The following is a 15,398-nucleotide window of genomic DNA, read 5'->3' as shown; positions in this document are numbered from 1 at the left end:
AAGCAGTGGGGGAGGGTGTAAAGGGATAAGCATTATCCTTAGGAATATGGATCCTAGGAGGACTCTGCATGGAGAAATACAAGTCCTACTAGGATTATGCCACTCGAAACCTATAAAAGCTCACAAGCACCACCTTAGAGGAGGTAATTGAACACAATTCTTTCTGAGAACATAAACTTTGTCTATTTGTCAAGCTTACTGACTTAGGCATCGGAGAGGTTTCCGGCACACACCCGCCGGCTAGCTCACGTTTGTGTTTTCAGGTGATAAAGCGTCGTCGTACGGAGAAGCGTGGACTTGGTCAACAGGAATATACGAGGAGAATTATTTCCTCCCCGTACAATTGGCGCCGTCTGTGGGAACATACAGACAAGAACAAAAACCTCTTGACTAAGCTTCTCCTTTTTTCAATCAATGGCACACATTGAAGAACTACCGCAGTCCGCCGTTGATGGGCTAACTCCAGACGGGGGCGCAAGGCGAGAAGGATTACCCTCTGTCCCTCCTATGGCAGATCTAGAGCCCCAACAACATAACTCCAGGAGGAGTGGCAGGGGAAGGCGGAATAACAGCCCTCGTCACTCTCAAAGTCCTGACAGGCAAAGGAGGAGGATTGATCCTCAAGCCTTGGAAGATCGCGTGAAGGAGCAAGATGAACTAATTCGGAAGATGGCGGCGGACATGGAGGCTTTGAAACGCCAGATGAAAACTAAAGATGTGGCGATAGGAGAGGGGCGCAAGCACAAGACGCCCCCTCGCCACTCAGAGAATCATAGTAGGAATACTACACCCTTCCAAGGAAGGAGCAGAAGCCTCAGGACAGACGACACTTATTCCTTATCTTCCAGGGCTCGTCACTCCAGGTCTGAGAAGACGAGATCCGAAAGATCATACACTGAAGGAAGCACGTATTGGCCTTCACATTCACACCAAACCAGATCTAGACAAACAGAGCTGCCCAGGTCATCCGACTTACGAACCGTGCTCGAAGAAAAAGCACGATGTAAGGAGGATGCCAGGGCAAGGGACCCACACCGAGTCTCGGCCTTACAACGGTTAGCTCCTCGGACGCATGGAAGCGTCGAGGTTGGAATGCCAATACCGCGACCGGCCTACGAACCAACGGACAAAGCATTGGCAAGACTACAGACTTCGCCGTTTGTTCCAGCAATCGAAAACGCGCCCCTACCATCAGGCTTCCTTCAGCCGAAATTCAATACATATGAAGGGAAGACGGACCCGTATTCACACCTGAGCCACTTTCGCCAAGTCATGGCTGTGTACAGGCGAAACGAGGCCTTAATGTGCATACTCTTCCCGTCAAGTCTTGGCGACCTAGGCTTGACTTGGTTCGAAAAGCTCCCAGAGGGCAGCATAGCCTCCTGGGCCCAATTGGCAGAAGCGTTCGTAACGAGGTTTCGAACAAATACTAAAACACCGGTGGAGATAGACCAGTTACTCTCCATCGACATGGGTGAAAAAGAGACCCTCAGATCTTACAACAGTCGCTACTGGGAGTCAACCAGATTGGAGACTGCCCCACCAATCTAGCCATTGCGCAATATAAAAGAGGCCTACCAGTAGGGAACAGACTAAGGGATTCGATTACCATGACGCCACCCCTCACCATGGAGGCCCTGATGGAAAGAGTGCATCAGCACATCAGGGTAGAAGAGGATGGCGCACGTGCAAAAGCAAAATCTAGTGCAACCGCAGTACCAGAAAAGAAGACCTCAGCAAAGGTCAATACAGTAGATCGGTAGAATAGAAACGGGCGTAGCAGACGAGATAACGGAGAAGACCCAGACAAAAGATGGTTGAGAATCCGCACTGCCATAACAACGGTGTTCAAAAAGCCAATATATCAGATTCTGAGCGAAATAAAAGATGAGCCTTTCGTCAAATGGCCAGCCAAGCTAGGGGAAGCTCAGAAAGATTACGACGACAGATCACGTTGCACCTTCCACAAAGAAAAGGGGCACCGAACTGAGAATTGCACACCGTTAAGACAACACTTGGAAGAGTTGGTGGCAGCAGGCCACTTGGACAAATATATTGAAGGAGGGACGCAACCAGCCCTCCAATATCATAATAACCATCCCAATGGGATGCCGATCGACGCCCCACCACAAGGCATCATCAATGTAATACATGGAGTCTTTGAACCTGAGCGTATATGCGAGCTCAGAGGATCAATCAAGAAGGCTGAGCACTTTAGGGAAGTATTAAGTGCCCAACCTGCCATCAAGAAGGGGAAAACAGAGGCAACAAACGTCATGTCTTTTTCGGATAAGGACCTGGATCGAATATACTGTCCTCACAATGATGCTCTGGTTGTCACTCTCCGAGTCAAAGATTTTGACGTCAAGCGGATTCTGATTGACCAGGGTAGTTCATGTGAGATCATGTACTACGACACATTTAAACAACTGAAGCTGCAAGACAAAGACTTGGCGCCTGCAGTTTCTCCCCTGATTGGATTCAACTCCATGCCAGAGTGGCCTGTCGGCAAAATAATTCTTCCAGTCAGAGCAGGGAGTGTAACAAAACAAGTGGAGCTCTGGGTATTGAAGGTCCCCTCCACATACAACATCATCTTGGGCAGAACATGGCTGCATGCCATGCGTTCGGTAGCGTCATCATACCATCAGGTAATGCGGTTCCCCAATGACACCGGCATAATTGAAGAAGTCTATGGCGATCAGATCATGTCAAAACAATGCTTCGCCACAGCAAATGGAAGCCGAGCTGCCAAAGGATACGTTCATTCGATGGAAGAACCAGAGAGTAATGAACTATTCGCGGACGTCGGCAAAGAGGCTGATCAGAAATCGGTGGAGGACTTGGTGGAGGTAAAAATAGATGAAAAGAACCCGGATAAGTTCTTCTTGCTTGGCTCATCATTGTCCAGCACTGAGAGATTAGAGGTCTTGGAATCCTTGACCTCTAATATCGAAGTGTTTGCCTGGACACCCTACGACATGCCAGGCATTGACCCAAACTTCATCAGTCACCAACTCAATGTCCACCCATCCGCCAGACCAGTCATCCAACACACACGCAGATCGGTACTCCACCACGCCGAAATAGTGGCAGAAGAGATAGGCAACCTGCTGGAGGCAGGAGCAATAAGAGAAGTGCACTACCCAAGATGGATCTCCAACACAGTTGTAGTGCCAAAAAAGAATGGTAAATGGCGTGTCTGCGTCGACTACAAAACAGTCAACAAGGCGTGCCCAAAAGATAGCTTTCCTCTACCAAGGATAGATCAACTGGTGGACCTAACGGCAGGGCATAACCGACTTATCTTTCTGGATGCATACAGAGGCTACCACCAGATCGCCATGCATGAACCAGACTAGGAGGTCACATCCTTCACAACACCAAGGGGGTTATATTGCTACAAGGTCATGCCCTTTGGCCTAAAGAACGCGGGGGCGACATTCCAAAGGATGGTCACCAAGATGTTTGAACCATTGTTAGGCAGAACAATGGAGGCTTACATCGACAACATGGTGGTCAAAAGCAAGGATAAGAATGACCATCTTAAAGATCTAGGCGAGATGTTCCACATCCTGAAGAAACACAAGTTGCGCCTCAATGCGTCCAAATGCGCATTCGGAGTTGGATCTGGCAAATTCTTGGGCTTCCTGGTGACCAACCGAGGTATAGCAGCAGACCCCTCTCAAATCAAAGCAATCCAGGAGTTGGAGAAACCAAACTCAGTCAAAGAAGTACAGCATCTCACTGGTATGGCAGCTGCGCTCAACCGGTTCATAAGCAGGTCATCAGACAGACTACGACCATTCTTCCAAGCTTTAAAGGCCAAGTTTGAGTGGGATGAAGAATGCGACCGAGCTCTGGAAAGCTTGAAGGAGTACATGTCTTTCCCACCACTACTTGTTACTCCAGTACCTGGTGAAGAACTCTTTTTGTACTTGGCAGTCTCTCAGCACGCAGTCAGCGCAGTGTTGGTTCGTGCAGAAGGAGTACAATACTTGCCCATCTTTTATGTCAGCAAGACATTGTTGGGAGCCGAAACAAGGTACTTGCCCCTGGAGAAACTAGCATTAGCATTAATGATGGCATCCAGAAAATTGGCGCACTACTTTCACGCCCACACCATAGTCGTCCTCACAGCCTTTCCACTAAAAGCTCTGTTTGAAAGGGCGAACTTTAGTGGGCGAATTTTGAAGTGGGCAGTCGAGTTGAGACAATTCGACATCAAGTTCCAACCCAAGACCGCAATAAAAGCCCAATCTTTGGCAGACTTCGTCGCAGAGTTTACTCCGGGAAGTCATCATATATGCCCAGTCGACTTAACTGACACAACCGAGCTAGGGACAGAAGTTGACGCCGGAATAGCGCAAACCCTAGTAGAAGGTAGTCAATCAAGCACCAAGGCAGACCATACTAAGGACAACAAGGAAAAGACAAACAAAGGCTCGCCAGCAGTTCAAACAGAGGACGAAGGGCAGACAGCCAACATGGACCTTGAAGAAAACACCATTCTAGACCCCACGACATCATCTGATCCTTCCACTTGCTGGAAGTTATTCGTTGGAGAGATGTGGAAACTCTTTGTCGATGGAGCATCCAACCGACATGGTGCAGGGCTTGGCATAGTCCTCATCTCTCCAGACGGCCTGGTTGTAGAGCAAGCAATCAACCTTGGCTTCCTAGCATCCAACAATGAAGCGGAGTATGAGGCGCTTCTCGCAGGACTCAAGTCGGCATACTACATGAAGGCCACCGAACTAATGGTATACAGTGACTCTCTTCTGGAGGTAAACCAAATTTCTGGCGAATACGAAGCAAAGGACGACAGAATGGCCAAGTACCAAGAGTTAGTCAGAACAGAGATCAAGAAATTTGATGTAGTAAGGATAGAACAAATTGGCAGGGAGGAAAACAGCCGAGCGGACGAACTAGCAGGCCTTGCCTCAATGGCAGATACATCAATCCCTCATCCATTACTCATCGACTTCTTACCAAGACCAAGCATAGAAGACCCCGAAGCAGAAGAAGTATGTTGCACAGAATTAGGCCCTTCTTGGATGGATCCCATCATCCTGTTCCTAAAAGACGGCATCCTACCGGAAGAGAAAAAAGAAGCTAACAGAATAAGGGCAAGGTCACAGCGATTTTGGCTATCTCCATCTTTGGCATTATACAAGAAGTCATTCTCTGGGCCTTACCTCAAGTGCGTTCATCCCAGCAAAGTAGAAGCATTCTTGTTTGAAATACATGAAGGGGTGTGTAGAAGTCATCAAGGGGGAAGGTTGCTCGCTTACAAGGCTATTTCACAAGGATATTGGTGGCCCTATATGCAAGCAGACTCAGAGAAATATGTGAAAAAGTGTGAGAAATGCCAAAAATTCGCGCACCAATACATCAACCAGCAAGAGAACTCCTACCACTGACAAGCCCATGGCCTTTCGCAATGTGGGGCTTGGACATAGTAGGACCACTTCCAACAGCGCCCGGCGGCAGGAAGTTCTTTCTCGCAGCAACAGACTACTTCACAAAGTGGGTAGAAGCAGAAGCGTTGGCATCAATCAAAGAGAAAGACGTGAAGAAGTTTGTTTGGCAGAATATCATCACTCAGTTTGGCATACCAAAAGCACTGATCTCAGACAATGGTACTCAATTCGACGACAGAATCTTCAGAAGCTTTTGTGAAGAGTACAAGATAGAGTTCTACAATTCTACACCGGCATATCCTCATGCAAATGGGCAAGCAGAAGCATCAAATAAAGTTGTCCTGGATGGACTAAAGAAAATGCTAGAGAAAGCAAAAGGCAAGTGGGCGGAGGAACTTTCTCATGTTTTATGGGCTTACCGCACCACACCTCGGCGATCAACAGGAGAAACACCATTCTCCTTAGCCTACGGAATGGAAGCAGTAATCCCACTAGAAGTTGGCCTCCCCACAATTCGAAGCGAGAATTTTGATCCTGACTTGAATGGAGAAGCCATAACATTGGAACTCGACCTTGCAGAAGAAAGAAGAGAAAGAGCACTAGTCCACATCGCCTCATACCAACGAGAGTTAATCAGAAAATACAGCAAAAAGGTACATCCAAGACAATTCAAGATTGGGGATTGGGTACTACGCAAAGTAATGGGAAACACCTTGATCCCAGGAGATGGCAAGTTAGGCCCAAATTGGGAAGGTCCTTATAAGGTGGTTGGGTTAGCAGGCAAAGGGGCATACCACCTAGAAGACAAGGATGGCAAGGCAATCCCTAGGCCATGGAATACGGCCAATCTCAAGTTATTCTACTTTTAGCTTTTCTTTTTCAAACATATGTAATTTTTTCTTCCTTCAATAAAACAAGTAATTCTTTTTAGCAGAAGTTGTTTCTTGTAAAAGTTAGCTTTAGTAAAGATTAGGCGCATTGCAAGCATTTTATTCTAAGTTAGCCGGAAAAACTAACTTAGGGGTTGGCTGGAATAAACCAACACCCTTCCTAAACCTAGGATAAGGATCCAGGCTGCAGGACATTTGGTCAGAATAACCAAATACTATAAGTTAGCTGGAAAAACTAACTTCGATGGTTGGTTGGAATAAACCAACATTTGTTACTCTTCAGCCAACGTAAGTGCAAGGCTGAAGAGTGGTTGGCTGGAATAAACCAACACTTGTTACTCTTCAGCCGAAGTAAGTGCAAGGCTGAAGAGTGGTTGGCTAGAATAAACCAACACTTGTTACTCTTCAGCCGAAGTAAGTGCAAGGCTGAAGAGTGGTTGGCTGGAATAAACCAACACCTGTTACTCTTCAGCCGAAGTAAGTGCAAGGCTGAAGAGTGGTTGGCTGGAATAAACCAACTCTTGTTACTCTTCAGCCGAAGTAAGTGCAAGGCTGAAGAGTGGTTGGCTGGAATAAACCAACTCTCGTTACTCTTCAGCCGAAGTAAGTGCATGGCTGAAGAGTGGTTGGCTGGAATAAACCAACTCTCGTTACTCTTCAGCCGAAGTAAGTGCATGGCTGAAGAATGGTTGGCTGGAATAAACCAACACTTGTTACTCTTCAGCCGAAGTCAGTGCAAGGCTGAAGAGTGGTTGGCTGGAATAAACCAACCCTCGTTACTCTTCAGCCGAAGTAAGTGCATGGCTGAAGAGTGGTTGGCTGGAATAAACCAACACTTGTTACTCTTCAGCCGAAGTCAGTGGAGGGCTGAAGAGTGGATTGGCTGGAATAAACCAACACCTGTTACCCTTCAGCCATAGTAAGGGTATGGCTGAAATTGGATTGACTGGATTAAGCACTTTGTACTCCTCAGCCGAAGTGATTATATCGGCTAAGGAGTGGTTGGCTGGTAAGCATAGTTTAAAAAGCCAAAACCGAAATAGAAGTTGGAGTAATAAAAGGCATTACAAAGTACAGACATACAAATCAAAACCGAAGTTAGAGTTCAAGCAAATTTCCATTTCATTAAAGATCAAAATAAGTACAAAGTAAGGACCGAAGCCCGATTACAAAGACGAAATAAGAAAAAGAAAAAGTACAAAGTCAAGAAAAGAGTTCTTGTATTTCGGCGTCAAAGGCCGCATCACCATCAACTTGAAAACCGGTTTCAAGGGGAAGATCACGCTTGGTCGCCGGGTTGGTTTCGGTTGGAACCACGGTGTCAGTTGGTTGTTCAATAGGTGGGTCCTCTACCATGGGCTCCAACCGAAGTGATGGGTCTGCACTAACAACCGGAATGTCTTCGGAAGCAGAGGAGTCATCAGAATCTGAGTCTTCCAGAAACTCTTGTTGCAGGGTATCGGCATACTCCGCAAGGGACTTCGGTATAAAGTAGTCTGGAGGGTTGAAGACCTCGGTCTGTTGATCATGACCGAGCTTCTCAACAGTCGCCCTCCAGCCACACTTGAAGAACAGCTCCTTGGCAGCGTCGCACTGTTTGACATAGGCGTCTTCTGCCTTCTTGTAACCCTGCTTTTCGGCTCCCTCCACGCTCTTTTTTAGTTAGCTTATTTCGGTATCCTTTCTCTTTTCAAGCTTTACCAGCTCGCGCAAATATTTGTCTTTCATAGCGATGGCCGCTTTCTGCCTCTCCGCTTCAGCCGAGCTAACCAGATCGGCAAGTCGACCGTTCTCTGCTTCTAGCTCGGTCATTTTCTTTTCGGCCTCCTCTAGTTCGGCCGCCTTTGCCTCGGCTTCCGACATTGCTTGCCTTGTGGTTTTTCTTAGTTCTTGGACTTTCTTGTAAGTAATATTGTTCTTTTGTAAGGCCTGGCAAAACAAAGATTTCCTTTGAGCCGAAGTACAAGTTGGAAAATTTAGGCAGAAGAAGCGGACAGAGTTACTTACCAAAATCAAGGACTTGGATGTAGACCGAATTGACTTCATTTCGGTGTTCAATTGCTTTAAGTGGTACTCCATATCTTTTGGAAGGCACACACTCTTGGCCAAATTAAAAGCCAATAGATGATATTTTTCAGCAACAACCGAATCAGAAGCCTTGATGTCTCGGTCGTTGAAGGTTAGCTGCGGAGCCTATTTCGGAGATTCAGCTCGGTCAGTTTGCTCCGGTTGGAGGGCTAGTTGAGGACTTTGGGGGATGGATTCAACCTCATCGACAAGTTGCTGTTCGGTCGATGTAGATCGGGCACGTTTGGAAGGACGAGATGAAGAAGGCTGCTGAGAAGGGAGGGCCACAACGGCAAGCTGCGTTTCTAAGGATGGTTGCACTTCGGCCCTGGTTGTTGCGGTCAGAAGGGCCCTCACTCTGCTTTTCTTCGCCATCTCTTCTTCAGCTGTTAATGGGACAAGTCGTATTTCGGGCAAGTTTGGGTCCGGTTCAGGTGCTTCCTCTAGAAGGAAATCGGTCACTCGGGCTTTTCGACGACCGCTATATCGGTAGGTCGGTTCAAAGTTTAGAAGCTTGGCCCAACTCCTTTCTTTACACCGTAGTGCGGCTCGCAAAATCGCAAGGTTGGGATAGCTATATAGGGAACGGAGGTGGGCGAAATCTGCAAAAAGAGAAGTGTTAGTTCGGTTAATAGACTAAAAAAACCGAGATAACATACAAGGAAGAAGACCGAAGTTAAATTACCGGGCTCTCCCTTTTTCCAATTTATAGGTCGGCCAGGAATTTGGGCTTGAAAATCCTCAAAGTTCCCAGAGACCCAGAAAAAATCATCGTCATTAAGATCTTTGTCCGGTGTGTGTTTAACTATCTTCTCACGGCGGCGGCGAATCCTAAGGTAATAGACCCACCCAGCATCTTTTGAGCCGATGGAGTATTGATGGAAAATTTCGGCCAGACCGAGGTTTAGTCCGGTTTGGTGGTTCAGTGCGGCTATTCCCATTATAATGCGATATGTATTGGTGGACAGTTGGGTGGGGCATAATCTAGTCTGCCTAAAAAATTCACAGATCAGCGGTTGGACAGGAAACCGTAGTTCGGTTTCTATTATGGATTGAAGGGTAAAAGGGACGAAGCCTTCTTTTTCCCACGGAATAACATCTTTTTCAGCCAAACTCAGATGAACGTCTTCAGGAATATGGTAATCTTTCCTAAATTCGGCCATACCACCAGGGGTCTCAACTAGATACCTATACTTACCCATCTGATGTATAATTTACTTATAATTTATATCGGTGCAAAAATCGTGCTCAGTAGCTCGGTTGAGCGCACGCAGGAGTGCCTGGGTAACCTAAGTTTGCAAAGTAGAAAACAGAGGGGGTTAAAGCACTGATCGTTGGACCGTGCTACAATTTAAAAGCAAGGTATAAGAGCCCTACTTCAGCCTCAAAAAACTGGTTCTATCTCGGTTCATCAAAAGGTTTGGTAGCTCGGTTTGGGCAGGTTGCTCGGTAGACCGGTTTAACGTCTAGAGGCAGCTTTCTGAGTTCGGTCTAAAAAACTAAGAAAGCTGATTTAGCCCCAAGGCCTAAATCGGTTGCAGTATGAATAAAATTGCTTCGGTTGAGCCTCCAGGGGCAGCTTTCTGAGTTCGGTTTAGAAACTAAGAAAGCTGGCTTGGCCCCAAAAGATTTAGTTCGGTTGAAATCCAAGGTTCCTAGTTTGATATGTTCGAAACCCGGTGATCTAATTTCGGCTATAGTGAATCAGGCGTTGGTGACTCTTTGAGTCTCTACAAGTTGTAGTTCGGCTATTAACTGAAGTGATCTACCAATATTGGACAAACAGTATCCTAGTTCGGCTGTTATGAGATTTTGGATCTAAGACTAGTTTTTCTACATAATAGTTCATACACACATGAAGTTCTACTGGTTTTTTCATAAAAATACAGAAGCAAAAGCAACAAATGGAAGAAAGTGTTTTGCAAGAAACATACAAAACAAAGATATACAGCTGCAAAAAATGAATATGAAAGCAAAAACATGAAGGGAAAGTGGATTTGCTTACCAGATTAAAGAAGAAGGGACTGAAGATGAAAACTGTTGCAGTATAGAACGAACACGAACAGCAAGAACACAGAGAGAGGAGATGAAGAAATGGCAAAAGTGAAGGGACCTGGCCTCAGGGATTGTTTTTGTTAGAAAGCCCAAAATTTGGGCAGGACTGTTCAAAATTCACGAAGTACAAAAGACGGCGTGACAGCCGTCCTCAGCCTATCAGAATCTGCCGCGTGTCATTGGAAAGGGAAGCGTTACAGTCGCTGTGATTGAAGAGACGTTTTGACCGAACAAAGTAAAGCCCGATATAAAATTAGCTCGGCTGGAAAGGCTAAAGGGTTTTTAGCTCGGCTGGAAAGGCTTAATAAACTTCAGCTCGGTTGGTAGACTGGTAATCCCAATCACGCTGTGCAGATGGAATTAAGGGGCAATTGAGAGGGTAATTTTTGGAGAAAATTCGGATCGAGCTGTAAGATGGACTTTATGGCCCTAAGTGTGAAGGACTCAGTAAATGGCCGTAATAATATTCCGGCCCAGAAGAAGCATAGTTACTCCGGTTAGGAGAGGTGTAATTGCTTCGGCCCAAGATGGTGTAAAGCTACTCCGGTCTGGAGGTAACTTGGAGTTAGTCCGGCCTTACGGTTCGTTCATAACCAAAGTTAGTCCGGTCGCGGAGTATTATGGTTAGATCGGTCGGAGCTTGCTACTCAGAAGCTTGGTCTTAGCATACCATGGTTAAACGGGAGAAAACCGAACTAAGGATAGTTCGGCCTACTCTGTGGCTCAGCATAGCCAGTATTATTTCGGTCATATAGTAGTTCGGCCGTGGTAAAAACCATCCCACTTGGTTTAAGCAGTGGGGGAGGGTGTAAAGGGATAAGCATTATCCTTAGGAATATGGATCCTAGGAGGACTCTGCATGGAGAAATACAAGTCCTACTAGGATTATGCCACTCGAAACCTATAAAAGCTCACAAGTACCACCTTAGAGGAGGTAATTGAACACAATTCTTTCTGAGAACATAAACTTTGTCTATTTGTCAAGCTTACTGACTTAGGCATCGGAGAGGTTTCCGGCACACACCCGCCGGCTAGCTCACGTTTGTGTTTTCAGGTGATAAAGCGTCGTCGTACGGAGAAGCGTGGACTTGGTCAACAAGATTATACGAGGAGAATTATTTCCTCCCCGTACAAACAATATTAATGATCTATATATTGTTGGATTCCTTTTTATGTCGAGAATCGCTCATTTTGTGAAATTTTATGTATAAATTATTTATAAAAAAATTAGATTGATCAGATAATTACAACTATATAATTTTATTATATTTATTTTCAAAAAAAAAATGAGTGATAATTATTATAACTATATAATTCAACAAAATAAACTGTTTAAATTGTCAAAATAATTCGCACGAGGCCTAATAACATCCTTCAGTGCACACAATAGACTAAAGACAAACACACATTAAAATGTGACTACGATCATTGGGCCAAACCCTAAAATCTCAATCCTCCTATTGAAAAAACTTAAAATTGTGGTTGAAAAACTTGAGGTTGTGTTTGGTTTGCCTTTGGAATCATGATTCCAAACGTAAAATTTTCAAATCACTTTTTAAAATCCATAACTAAACACAAAACTCATAACTAAACACACAATTTAAAATTCTTTTCGAAATTCTTTTGATGATATAGTGTTAAAGACAGGGACGGACGCGGGATTCTAACATCGGGGGGAAGGGGCGAGTGTATATGCAATCAAAAAATTTGTAATGAGCATGTGATATATAATATCAATTTCTACTGAAATATCACAAAAATATATAATTAGATGTTTCTATTCATTGTATATAATTATAAAACATTATCAAAATACAATTGGATATGTTCTAGTAAATCCATATTAATTTTCAAAAAAGCTACTATTTGCTTTATATATCTACTTAGGCATCTAAAGTTATGCTCGATATTCTTTCATAATATAAAAAGCATCTATGATGGAATCTACATCAAGATCTCGAGCAATGTCTTTGTCAACATATGTTAACAAGTAGCTTGAAAGAAAATCATCCTCCATCCTGTTGCGCAATCTAGTCTTTACAATTTTCATGACTGAAAATGCACGTTTTGTGGTCACCGTAGAAACTGAAGAAAATGCACCATTGACCATGAATATTTTGTACGTTCTGCGAGTTCTTTTCCAAGCTTTCACATCATTTACACACAGAGAGAGAGAGTAAAGTGGAGAAGGGGGGGGTTTAAACAATTAGGTTAATAAGAATTTGGGGACATTTTCAAGCGTGGAGCAAGTTACATTTGAGTAGTATTTTATTTATTTAGTTATAACCAAAAACAATAAAAAAAATTTGGGCCCTATTCAAACAAAAAAGACTTTAACATATTAACAAATAAATTTTCAATTCTTTTAACATTACTAAATTTAAAATAAAAGTAATTATACTTAAAAAATAAATTATTATTATTATTATTATTTTAGTATTTATCAAAAAATAATTAATTTTTTTAATTTTAAACTAGAAAATTTAGGAGGCAGAGGCTCTTAAATTTTTTGCAAAAACCTTGGGGTGGCGAACCTATATAATTTAAAAATATTTGTAATTTTAATACCATATTTAGGAGGTTTTTTCAAAACCTTGGGGGGGGGGAAGTCGCCCCTGCCAGCCCCCCTCTCGGTCTATCCCTGGTTAAAGATGATTAGTGATTGAATTGTTAAATTATTTTTATAAAAAATCTAAAAAAATAATAATTTCTATATTTAAAAAATACCTAAAACAATATATATATATATATATATATATATTCAAATAAGAGGTTGCAATTGCAATTAAATTTTTTTTTGCACTATTCCAGTTAACCGGCCGGACGTCTAAAAAGATGTCCGAGTGGGCAACCGAATAGACCTAATTCGCTCTTTTCAAAATTTAAAATTCAAAAATTCCATTCAAAATACTTGTTAAAACTCTTTTCAAAACTCATAATCAAACTAATTTTCTCTTTTCAAAACTCAACTCACAATTTCACACTCAAATCATAACTCCAAAAAGAGAATTATAATTCCAAAACTAAACCAAACACAATCTAAATGTTTTAAAATTTGTATTTTCACAAAAAGTAAATAATTTTACAACTTCAATAATATGGCCAACAATCAAATCTTGTGTGCGTACAAGCCATACATAAGTATAGTCAAATTACTACTTTCTCTATTCCATTTTGCCTCTGTTTGGCAACACAGTTTGGGGTTAAAATAGCCACTACAATCCAAAATTGGCTAATTTAGCCACTAAATGACAAACACTACTTCAGACGCATGACTTACATACATTACGAGGTAAAAATACCAAACTACCCCTCATTCAAAATGTTGACACCAGCACAGCCTCTACACCCTCCTCCTACAGACACACACACACACACACAATCACTTCGCACCAGTTAGGTCATCCACAGCCGCTTGTCGAAGGAGGCGATCTAAACGGCTCTACTCGGGGAAGAACCACAGCGACACTTTTGACAGGCCAACGCCACAGGAGTTCATATCGGCGGCGACTCTCATCCTCAGTCTCTCAAACACGACCGATTTTGAGGTAATTGTTGGTTTTCCCCTTTTGTTTCTGGTTTTTTTTCTTGGGTTTGTTTGCGTAATTTTGTATCCTCGAACCCGATTTGGTCGATGTATGTTTGAAACCCATTGTTGGGATGCTTCAAAATTTTTTGGTATTTCTTTGGGTTTCATTTTCTTCATTTCGGTTTGCACAATGGGAAACCCACTGTCATATATCTCCCTCTCACTGCAAAACCGACCTCCGATGGACGCTCAGAAGTCCAAACTGGTCGTCACGGCCAATTATTGGTTCAAAACACATTTTTTTTGGACGCTTAGTTCAGGTGTTCTTCACATGACTTTTGATTTTCTGTTCAAACCTAGAATTTCTATTCTGTTTCTGCAAATTTTTTCTGATTTTTTTTCAAAATATAAAAAAATTCCTAATACTGATTTTGAAATCTGGTTCTGCAATTTTTTTCTAAATTCTGGAATGTGTAATCAGATTTTTCCCGAAAAGCTAAAATAGAAAATTACACTCACCTTCGTGCCTAATCTGAAATCTGAATGGTGATATGTAAAAACTGTGAAATATATATGAATTACAGATGTTTTCTGATTTTTTAAAATCCTCAACTCGGGAATTTTTTTTCTCCTCAAATTTTCTGGGTGAAGTATGATATGTAAATTTAAATCGGTATTTAATCTGCGAATGTGTCCATGTATGTTCCATTTGTTCTGAATTTACAAACAAATTTCATGAATTATGGAATGTGTCCATAACAAAAATCTAGAATGTGCCCATAAATGTGGAATGTGCCCATAACAGAAACAAAAGGGTCAGTGTTGTCTTCATAAATCTGGAATTTCAGTGTTGTGTATATTCGTTATTTGATTTCTTATCATTCTCATTACAAGAAAAAAAAAGTTAATATGAAATTGTTTACTGATTTGTGAATGGTGAATCCAATATGATTTTCATGATTTATGAACTGGATTTTCTTGAAGATTTCTGATTTTTGTGATGGAAGATAATAATCTTAAATCTGAGTAAAACCCTCTGCTTTTGTCGTCATATTTGTCCGAGAATGTCTCCACATTATCGTGCCCTGATTTTGCTTTCAACTAAACAATCGTATACTATTTCAGTTGGTAGGCTACCATGTAATCAATTTCATTAGTTATGACACAAGAATCATGTTGCTTAGGAAATGAGAAAGAGTGACATTATCCACATCGAAGGTAACATTGGGAGATGAGGGAGAACAAGTTAATTGGTTTCACATAATAAACAAAGGCATATTAGGTTGCGGTTTAAAATTAAGATTATGGCCTTCGAATTTTCTGAATTTGTTATGGATGTTCAAACAAGCTTCATGTAACTGACCTAAAATTGTGTTAATGGTAAGGACAGAATCAATATAAAAATCCTACAAACCTCTCCTAAACCCAAATGTC

This window comes from Camellia sinensis, chromosome 8 (assembly GCF_055761805.1).
Source record: "Camellia sinensis isolate YWXY chromosome 8, ASM5576180v1, whole genome shotgun sequence".
Taxonomy (NCBI): Eukaryota; Viridiplantae; Streptophyta; class Magnoliopsida; order Ericales; family Theaceae; genus Camellia; species Camellia sinensis.
The sequence above is the reverse complement of the archived record's forward strand: the minus strand, read 5'-3'. Positions refer to the sequence as shown.